Genomic DNA, 12,131 nt, shown 5'->3' on the forward strand with positions numbered 1-12,131 from the left:
CTCTGGAAATATGACAGACCCTGAAGATGGTCAAAGCTCTGGAGGAAGTCAACCATCTGAAGCTAGAAACTCTGAAGCTCAAGACTCTGAACAAGTTCAGAGACCACAAAGAATCAGAAACATCCCCAGAAGATATGCAGAATTTGACATGCTGAAAGACACTGAAGTAGACTCTAAAGGAGAAGTTATTCAGTGTGCCATGTTAGTAGACTCTGAACCCATAAGTACAGAAGAGGCTCTTAAGCAGAAGCTCTGGCTGAAGGCCATGAAAGAAGAACTTGATGCTATAGAGAGAAACAAGACTGGAAGTTCTGAACAAGAGATAGCCAAGTTCAAGAAAGTTCTGATGAATGAATTCGAAATGACTGATCTAGGCAAAATGACATACTTTCTAGGGATGGAGTTCAGATACTCTGAGAAAGGTATTATTTTGCATCAGCTCAAGTATGAATTAGAACTTCTGAAGAGATTTGATCTGAAGAATTGTAAGATTGCTGTTACTGCATGCCAAGCTGTGTGGATTCTGAATCTATTGCAGGATCTGAAGATTAAAGTAAACAAACCTCTGAAGCTGATGATTGACAACAAGTCTGCAAACAATCTTGCCAGAAACCCAGTGTTGCATGGGAGAAGCAAGCACATTGAGACCAAGTATCATTTTCTGAGACATCAAGTTCAGAGGGGAGTGTTAGAAGTTGTACACTGTAGCACTCAGAAGCATTTGGCAGATGTTCTGACGAAAGCTATCAAGACTGATCAATTTCTCAGATTAAGGGATGGAATTGGTGTTACAAGTTTTGATGGAATATGAATTAAGGGATGGTATTAGATTTAATTATTAGATTTAATTCATATTTAAGTTTGTTAGATATTAGATTTAAATATTAGATTTGATTCATATTTAAGTTTGTTAGATATTAGATTTAAATATTATATTTGATTCAAATTTAAGTTTGTTAGAGGCTTATAATTAGGGTGTCAATCATTGTAACTTTTAATCCTTTTTGTAGCCATCATTCTCTGAATAAGAATATTTCCATTCATCATATATTCTACCTTTGCACCAACATCTCTTACCTTAATTTTTTATTTACTGCTTATTGATCTTTCCATTGCTAATTTATTAACAAGTTTATAAAATATTTTTAAACTATGAAAATAATTGTAAATTTTTTCAAACTATGTGGAGTAACATGTCGAACATTTTTAATAAAATATAACACAGCAATATGACTGACCATCTTTATTACACTAATTACATTTTAAAATTTTAAATTTAGATGTTAGTTGAGAATTGCAAATATTGATAAGACTTTTACTGTTGTTCTTAGGTTAATAACCAAGATCAGTCTTATTGTAAGACGCCCTTTGATTACTGAACAAAAAATTCAAGTTGTCTCTTCCTTTAGCGAATTTATCAAATGTGTTTTAAAGATCATCGACTTTATTTTTCAAAATATCACATTAATCACACTTGATAGATTCATCAAAGACTTCATGAGAATAAGAAGAGTTTTGAGTTAGATCATCTTGTCTCTCTTTAAAATTTTCTATTTCTTTCAATGAGTTCTTATTTCCAATTCGATGGAAGAAATAGTTGTTGGACACGTGACTTCACACACAAGAGGGGGTGAATTGTGTGTTTCAGAAAATAGTAGTTTGAAAAACTTTTAGGATCATTTTCAGAATTTCAAATCATTTTAAAATATTTTAGAAATTAGCAGCAGAACTTTGAATAAAATATGGAAAGTAAAACTTAAGGAAAGAGATAAGACACCAGGAATTATATAGGTTCAGTCGAGAAGACTTAGTCTTGTCCCCAAGATTTAATATTGAGAGTATCAAATAAGCTTAAGAGTTTTTAGTAGGTTGAACTCTCAAACCCCTTTATACAAGAAAAACTAAGCTTTTGGCTAACTTCCAACCAAATGATTGAAGCGGTTAGTCTTCTTTCCAAACAACAACTTGAAGTGGTTAATTTCCAAGTTGAATCAAGATTTTACATGAACTTATCTTGAAAAATAAGAGCTTTTAATTTGGGTTGAGCTCACAAACCGAATCGACGTTTTGATGGGCTGATCACGAACCAATGAGATTTTATATTGGGCTTAACTCCAAACTTAGCAAACTTTTAAATCGATATGAGCTTACAAACTAAATTGAAGTTTTACACAGAATAACCACAAACCAACTTGAGACTTTAATACCAAGCTGATCTCGAACCAATGAAAGCTTTTTTGAACAAGTCGAGCCTTCGAACTGAACTTGTGGCTTAGAAACTAAATCCCCAAACCAAAGCTTTTAACGGGTTTAGCTTCAAACACAAATTAACAATCCCTAATTGGATAAATTATTCAACCAAGGTAAAAATATTCTTTGGTGAGTTTACAGTACTACCTTTCTAGAATTACACAAATGCCTCACTAAACAAAAGACCTTTCTCGAAAGCATTACATCTAAACTTGAATGACAGAAACTAAAGAAAAATGTTTTTTGAGAGATAGTGATGAGTGAGATATAGGGATGGAAACTGGACCCATCCCCGGTGGACACCCGTAGAAATTACCCACATTGGGTAGGGTAAAAGCACACAAAATGGATACGTGCATGGACATGAGCAATTATCCATGAAAATAAGCGTGTTATGAGTACGAGTATGTGTATCTTAGTCCCCACCCCGCCATACCCGCACAATATATATTTATATATTTTTACTTTTATTTTTATGTATACATGTTAATTTATCAATTTTATTAATTGCATCACTATTAAGCTTGTATACATTTTAATATAAATGTTTGTTTATTTCTTAACTCAACAATATCATTCTTGAATTTTTTTTAATATTGTCAAAAATTTAAAATGACATGATAAATTATAAATGATATATTATTTTTTACAGGTATGGGTATCCATAGGTACGGGTACGGGTACTTAGGTATCCATGGGTACAGGTACGAGTACAAACATTGATGCTCACATGAGTGTGGTCTCGGGTACGGGGATATTTTTAAACTGCGGGTATGGGAACGGGTACTATAGTACACTATCCAAACCATGTCCATTGTCATCCCTGGTGAGATATGAGAGCTCATATTTCTGGATGTGAAAATATAAGTGAAGGGAGCTCTATTTATAGGTTAGAGATTGACACAAAAAATAAAAACATTTTAGGTCATAATTGATTAGTCAATCGATTGGCATAATGCATCAATCAAATGGTTGGCCTAAAAACAATCGTTTAGTAAGTTTTAAAAGGTAGAAAATGTATATATTTGTTACCCTTCATTAAGACATTTTCCTAAAAGTGTAGGGCACATTTTTGCACTAACCCAATCGATTGGGTATAAGTGACAATCGATTGTCCAGTACAAAAAGCTCTCAGAACTTTTCTGACAGCTCCCAATTCAACTGGCATGGCTTTAAGATATTTTTTGAAATATTTTACTAAGAAAAATAAGTTATAAAACTCATTTTAATATGTGTGTGTGTGTGTGTGTGATTTGTCGTAAACTTTATGAGTAATCCCTTATGCTTTTACAACATACTTTTCACTTAGAAGCATTAGGGAGAGCTTTCACACTTCCTCTTTTTTATACTTTGAAGCTTCAAGACTTTGTAAGATAAAACCCTCATATATACACTTTCTTAATTCCTTCTTAAAGATGAGGCTTGATATGTATTCATGTATGATGCCATCATTAGAGGAATTTTGCAATGATAATTAAACCATAACTTAGTAGCTTAGTCTGATTTCATCTTTGGCCGCTTGTTAGGTTTGTACTTAAGTTGTTAGTTGTGATCATCAAAAGCATATTCAAGAGTATGTTGTTTATATCTTCCTAAACATGTGAAACATTATTCCACAATAGTGTGTTTGGAGGTAGAGACAATTTGTTCTAATATACTTGTTTCTTTAGTTAGATTTTTACAAATTTGAAACAAATCTTGATAAGAAAAGTAAAAGTTACCTTATCTTTTTCATAATTTTCCATGAGGATTCCACTTCATTGTCATCTCAATATATCTAGTCTCTCTTAACTTCTCTTTGCAGTTTCTTGGATCTTCTCTGATTCTGGTTTCTTCTATGGTTTTCAATGCAGTTTGGTCTTATGTGGCCTTCCTTTTCACATTGGTGGCATGTGGGAATGAAAGAGTATCTTTCTTCATTTTGCTCCTGAAAACTTAAAATTTGTTTATCTTCCCTTAGTAACTCCTTGAATTTTTGAGACATGAGTTTCATGTACTTGTTATCTCGCTTTGAGATTGTTCGTCTTCTTATTCTATATCTTTGATGTAATTAGATTTTAGGGCAATACTTTTCCTCTTCTTCTTGTCACCTTCTTCGTCATCATCAAGTCTCTTCAGCTTCATCTCATGTTCCTGCAATTTAGAAAATAATGTATACATGTCTATGGTTTCTAAATTCCTAGATTCACAAATCACAATGACTTTAGGTTGCCAATTATGGTTTAGGAATCTAAGAATTTTCACAACCAATTCCTCAATTGAAAAAGTTTTTCCTAGAGTTCTCACGATGTGGATGAATCATGTTTGCAAGTGATTAATGTTCTTTTCAGGTTTCATTCTGAAAAGTTCATACTCACGGGTTAATGTGCCCAACTTTTCCCTCTATATCTCAGTAGTTCCTTCATGGGTAATTTGGAGGATGTCCCACATTTCTTTTGTAGTCTCACGGTGAGAAACTCGCAAAAACTCATAAAAACCAAGAGCGACAGTGGTTGCAGTTTACGCCTTCAAACCGCGATGCACATTTTCCCTTTCATATTTGGTCCAATCATTTCTAGGTTTATTCACTACGGCACCATCAATTTTGTGTGTAGGAACAAATGGACCTTCCTTCACAGTCTTTGAACTACCATGATACATCCCTTTAATTAAAAAATGTATCTTCTCTTTCCACAAATTATACCTTTCTCCATTAAAGTATAGAGGTTTGTTTAGTGTTTAGTATGAAGTCATTTGCTACATCATGGGACGATTAGTCTTTAACAAGAGTTAGACTTTGATGACACTTGCTAAACAAGTGACTCCAAGCAAAAAAAGGGGTGTAAATTATGGTATTTAAAATTCTTGATTAATTTTAAAAGGTTGTTTACTTAAAATAATAGTTTGTGTTAGTATTGAAAATAAATGACATAATATAAGCCAAGAAATAAATTGAAAATAAATGACATAATATAAAGTGATAGAGTTATAAAGATGACACCAAGATTTATAGAGTTTTGACTTAATATTAGCCAAGGCCTCTCCCCAAGAGATCTTCTTGAGAGTTTTTATAATGACTTGAGCATTTTCAAGTTATGCCCACGAACCTTTGTTACAAGCGAATCGAGAGATTTTACACGGGTTGTGTAACACCCTGATTTTAATTAAATATTTTATTTAATTATTGACGTGTTTTATTCTTTTTTTTGTTATTTGATGTGTAGGGGTATTTTGGTAATTTAATAATTATCGGGGTTATAGGATTGAAGAGCACAAAATAAAAATAAAATTTATTGAAATTATTAAGAATGATTGGATAAATTTTGTTATTTTGTAATAATTTATGAAAATAGAAATTTGGAGAATTTTAATTAAATATTTATTTAATTTAAATAATAAGTTATAAAAAATTGAGAGTAGGAGGAAATTAGAGTTTCTATAAAATTGGAGGATTAAGGTGTAATAATGAAATGTTGAGGGGAAAGTAGAGATTTGTCAAAACCTACTTAGGTTATTTAAATAGAAAAGTTGGAAATTGGGAGAAAGGCTAACACGTAGAAATTTGGGAAAAACAAAGAAGCGGTTGTTAAACCTAAGGGGAGCTCTAGGAAGGAGAAGCAATAGGGTAAACCAGAAATTCTTCAATTTCAAGGTAAGGGGGGATTGTCTTCTTGATGGGTGATTTGGGCAGTCAGGATGGTGAGGGTTTCTTACCCTCCCATCAGCGCCTTGGGATAATGTAATTCTTCCTTTATTTTCTACGATTGGTATAATTTTGGTCAAATAAGGTTTGGGCAAAACCTTATTGGTGCGATTGATGAATATGTTTTATTTGTATGAGTTGCTCTGAGACCCAAAGGGGATTGGGATAAATCTCCTACGGTCTCTAAAGTGTTGTTGTTGTAGGCTTACAAAATTTGTATGAATTATGATGATATTGTATGAATTTTATGCTATGTTGTTTGATTATATTTTGGAGTTTGAATCTATTTGGGTCGTTTGGTTCCCCAAATTTTTCAGTTAGTAGAACTGTATGTGTTTTCCCTATTTTTTCCCCAGAAGTGTAACCATTTTTCCAAAAAAACTTCTTAGATCCGGTAAAACTATTTTTTTCTTCAAAATTGAGAGTTTTTCATGAAACACAAAAAAATTGGAAAGTTTCGCAAAAATAAAAAATTAAGACTTTTTTGGAAAAATTGAAAAATCAATTCGGGTGTGGTGGCGACGCTACGATGTCAGGGGGTCGTGTGGCGTGTGCCTATGAGGCGGGTCATGCCGAACAACGATAGTCAGAGTCACGCCGTAGGTACGCGGAAGAGGGTCTCGCCCGAAAGGCGGCGAACCGCGTCGGGAAGGCCGTGGCCGATGGTTTTGGGGTGGGTTGTGCGGCGGGTGTCACGGAGGCGGGCCGGGACACTATGCGGTGACCGATAGTGTCGCGCTGCGGTCCTACGGTGGTGGAGGGTGAGTGTCTTTCGACATATATTCCCCACCACCATTAGTCCTCAAAATCTTGATCTTTCGACCGCTCTGTCTTTCGACCATAGATTTAAACTTAGCAAATACCTCGATCACTTCACTTTTCTTCTTGATCAGGTAAGACCACAGTTTTCAACTGAAATCGTTTATGAATGTAACAAAGTATTTGTTACCTCTAATGAAATCCACCTGGAGAAGAGCACATACATCAGAGTATATGACTTCAAGAATTGCTTTCGACCTGCTTCCTGCATTCTTACTAAAGTTGTTCTTATACTGCTTCGTTTGCACACATTCTTCACATACTTCGTTGGAATGTCGATTTCTGCTAATCCTGAAACCATATTTCTTCTCTTCAGATATTTGATGTATTTGAAATTGAGATGGTCAAGTCTATAATGACATATCTATTCATCTTTGTTGGCTGCTGCTGCAAGACACTTATGCTCCATCACATTTAGTTCAATCTTGAAGGTTCTATTCTGAGACATTGGAGCCTTCGAGATCAACCTTCCATTTGAGTCAAGAAGTCTCATCATCTTGTCTTTGATCAACACCTTGTAGTTCTTTTCGACTAACTGCCTTATGCTGAGCAAATTGGTCTTCATGCCTGGTATGTACAACACATTTGAAATTACTGACCTCTTGCCATATTTCCTCATAATCAAAACGTCACTAACACCTTCAGCTGCTAGAGTGTTGTCATTTACAAATTTCACCATGTTCTTCATTGAGGGCTTTATGTTGAAAAACTAATCTTTTCTTCCAGACATGTGTGATGAGCATCCTGAGTCCAAGTATCACTGGTCCTTGAATCTCTATTCTTCTCTTATTGTAACCATCAATAAAGTATTTTCTTCTTCTTCATGTTTCGCCAACTTTGCATAAGTTTCTTGATTGTTCTGCTTTTCTGGACAATCACTAGAATAGTGACCATACCTTTGACAATTGTAACACTGAATGTGACTCTTATCTGGCTTTTGACCACCACCTCTTCCTCTACCTGCAACACCACCTCTTTGGTTGCCTTGGTTCCAGGGTTTTCTCTGATTCGACCAGTTTCCTTCTTGCTGATTTCGACCAGTCGAATTGTTGTAACCTCCTCTGCCTTTGTTGTCGTTCCAGCTTCCTTTGCCTTTTCTTTCTTTTGCTGATTGAGCCTGCAAAGCCATATCACTCTTCGACTTTCCTGCAACTCTTTCAGCCATTCTTTGTTCATGAGATTCAAGCGTCCCTTGAAGCTCTTCCTTTGTCAATTTTGACAAATCTTCCGACTCTTCTATGGCTACTACCACGTGGTCAAACTTTGGAGCTAACGACCTCGAGATCTTTCCAACAACAGATCTTGATGTCAACACTTCTCCACATACCTTCATTTGATTCACCAGTTCCGTAACCTTGGTGAAGAAATCAGTTATGCTTTCATTGTCTTCCATCTGAAGCAATTCATACGTCCTTTTGTGAGTTTGTAATCTTACCTCTTTCACCTTCTCCGCGCCTCCAAACGACTTATCCAGAATTTCCCATGCTTCTTTCGTTGACTCTACATCACTAACCTTTTCAAAGTTATTTCCATCAACACAATGATGGATTATAAAGAGAGATTTATAATCTTTCTTCTTCATTTCTTTATGTGCAGCCTTTTCTTGATCTGTCACAGCTCCTGCAAGCGTTGCTACTCCTTCCTTCATAAGATCCCAAAGATCTTAATAGCAGAACACAACCTTTATCTGCTTGCACCAATTCTCATAATTATTGTTCTTGAGAATCAGAAGATTTGCTGGAAAATGCCCGTTTGGATGATTCGTTGTCATGGTGATTTTCTTCCCACAAATTGTTTCAACCAGACTCTGATACCAGATGTTGAAAATCCCCCAAAACCTATGGAGAATTTCAATCAATCTTGATGAACAAGATTGTTATTACCCACACAATAGCCATGAAAAGAGAAGAACAATGAAGAAAGAAAGTAAAGAATGATGAAGGAGAAGAGTAATAAAATTCTGCAGAGTTTCTCTCTTCCCACAAACTGTGGAAAACTTCTTATTCACTTTGCAACTGCAAAATACTGTGAATACAATGTTATGAATATTCTATTCATTTTATTAGAAAAATAAGGGTTACTCCCTCTATTTATAGATTTAGGTTAACTTGGACCTCAAGTCAAAGCGCAAAACTATAAAAGCCAAAATAGTTAACACTACTAAAATAAGCATAAGTCGAAATCCTGTGTGAAGCAACATGCTTCGACACTTCAACTATAATACAACTCAAGACACTTGGTGGTTCGACACTTCTTTGTTCTATCGAGCAACCTGCTTCGACAAAGAATTACAATTTAACATGAAATGTGTAGACAGAAAATTAAAATGAGATATAGTAAATTAGTCAAATTTAGACTAGATGAAAATGAAAATTTTGATGAAATTATATTTAAAAAAATATTAATGTTAATATTACAGTTGCAATTCTTCAAATATATCACCGTTGCAATTCTTTTTATTTCAAGTGATGAAATGAGTTTAATTAATATTAACATTTTTAAAAAATAAAAATAAATAAAAAAGAACACAATTAAATGTAAAGGAGCGTTTGTTACTTTAGAATCGTTGCACATTAAAGAACGAAGGGAATTGGTAAATATCCAAACACAATGTCTTTAAAAATTGTGTGGTAACTAACTCTAACAAAATGACCGGTAATCATGCTCTTAGGGCTATTTGTTGCATCGTTTGCTTCAAAATAAGATTTTCAAACTTTAAAATTTATTAGGTGTTTGTAGCAAACTTCGGGAACTTTTTTTAGTTAAGCCTAATTTTTATAATCAACATGTTGCAGAAAATCCATAAAAATAAAGGTTAAGGTTTTGTTTGGAGTTTGGAGAAGAGATAGGACGAGGGGATTTTGAAATATGATTTTTTTTAGATATAAAGAAATTTTAATTATTTTTTTTAAAAAAAAAGTATGTTTAAAATGATAAAATAATATTTATCATTAATATATTTTTAATTTTTGAAATATTATAAACAAAAGTTATATTTGAACGATTTGTTTAAACCCTTCAAAAAAATTCTTCAATATAAATTTTGAGTTTCTTAAATTAAGGGATTTTAGATGTTACGAATAAAAATAAATCTTCCAAAACCTTCAAATGAAAGTCTTTCAATTCTTCTCCCTTAATCTTGATTATTTCTCAAAATCCTCCATTCTCTTCTTCTTCGAACTTCCAAATAAAATCTAAGAGAATTTATCTTTATTTGTGTCTAACAAACAAAATAATTTGAAAATTCCAAAACTTTGCTTTTGACTTTAAAAAATATTTTAAAATGTCTAAAATTAAATAAGGGTTAGATGTATTTTTTGTCTTTTATTTAGTTGTTTCAAAAAATTTAATCTTTTTATTTCAAAATTCATATTTTAATTTTTTAAAAATATTTTTTAATCTAAAATTCATTTTTAATAAAGTGGTAAGGATGATTAAAATAATTTATTATTTAATATTTTTTAATTAATAATTTTAATTAAATTTTTTAAGAGATGCATTAGGAAATTAATTAATACAAATTTTTAAGATTTTTTTGGGCTTGAGTCCATGTACTTGCTCCATCTGTCCAACCCAAGTTTTCAATAAAGTATTTTTGTGTAAGATATATAAACAATAAACTTTTTCTTAATGAAAACTTAGAATTTCAACCACAACTAAGTTCTTAAGACAGTGTAATGCCATCCATTTTCACGTTACTTCCAGCATTTCTTCTTCCAACATCTTCATCATAATTGATACATCTTCATCGTAAATGCCATCACCAACAAAAATGGCATAAAAAAACACCCCCTGCAGTATTCAACAATCATTGTCAATATTTTGCTGCTCACTTTATGAACAGAAATAGCATCAATTCATCACCAACAGAAATGGTATCATTAATGTCCTCAAATCTTTTTGACATAAGTGCCTTACCATAGTCAATCTCAAACACACTCCGATCAGAGCTTATCAAGTTGATTTTCTCCGATAAAGCAGCAGAGCACAATTTTCAAAAGGCGGGCCAAATGAGAATTCCTGTACAACTGTGATATAAATAAACTTGCATGTATGATCAAGTATAATAATAATGAAAGAAAAATAAATTTCAACTTAGGAGTATAAATTATTTTTAACTCGACATTAATTGGTGATGGTGGTTGGGACATAACTGTTGAAATATTAAACTTTGGGCCTAATTTTATTATTTGATTTTGGACTTAGTTATTTGGACTTAGTTTATATTGGATACTATTTCTAGAAAAGTCTTGTTGTATTTATAGTATCTAGATATTTCTTAAGATTGTAATATTTTCTAGAATACTCTTTGAATATCTAGAGTTGAGAACTCTCTAGAATTAGTGTGTCTAGAGTTCTCCTTAGAGTACTATAAATAGAGATGTAATCCAACACTTTTGAATCAAGCAAAAATACAAAGTTCTCTCTTCCATAAATAATTCTCCTACCTACCAAGTTTTTATTCAAGCCTCTAATATTCCCACATACTTTTCCTAAACACAAAAGGGTCTATTTCCAACAAAGTGGCATCAGAGCTTCAAGGTCCTAAAAAATGGCGAATGGAGGTTTCCTTTTTCAAATGCCGATGCTCACAAAGAACAACTATGACAATCGGAGTATCAAGATGAAGGCGCTACTAGGAGCTCAAGATGTGTGGGATATCGTTGAGAAAGGCTTCAATGAGCAAGATGAAGCCTCGCTAAGCCAAGGTGTAAAGGAGACATTGAGGGAGTCAAGAAAGAGAGACAAGAAAGCTCTCTTCCTCATTTATCAATCGGTGGATGAAGATACATTTGAGAAGATCTCCAACGCAACGACGGCCAAAGAAGCATGGGACAAACTTCAAACTTGCAACAAAGGAGTGGAGCAGGTGAAAAAGATTCGTCTTCAAACTCTTAGAGGTGATTTTGAACGTTTATTTATGGAAGAGTCCGAGTCAATTTCTAATTATTTTTCTCGAGTATTGGCCGTAGTCAATCAACTTAAAAGAAATGGTGAAGATGTTGATGAGGTAAAAGTCATGGAGAAAATACTTCGCACTTTAAATCCAAGTTTTGACTTCATTGTTACCAACATTGAAGAAAACAAGGACTTAAAGACCATGACTATTGAGCAACTCATGGGTTCCTTACAAGCATACGAAGAAAAACAAAAGAGAAAAATTAAACAAAAGGAGGCTATGGAGAAACTACTACAACTCAACATAAAGGAAACAAATTATGCGAATTACAAGAGCCAAAGAGGACGAGGTCGTGGCCAAGATCATGGGCGTGGACGAGGACATGGAGGAGAAGGAAAAGGCAGTTACAACAACTACTCTAACAATGGAGAAATAAGTTGGAATCCACAAGAAACAAGAGATCGTGGAATAGGAAATTCA

The sequence above is a fragment of the Lathyrus oleraceus genome, chromosome 7, assembly GCF_024323335.1.
Source record: "Lathyrus oleraceus cultivar Zhongwan6 chromosome 7, CAAS_Psat_ZW6_1.0, whole genome shotgun sequence".
NCBI lineage: Eukaryota > Viridiplantae > Streptophyta > Magnoliopsida > Fabales > Fabaceae > Lathyrus > Lathyrus oleraceus.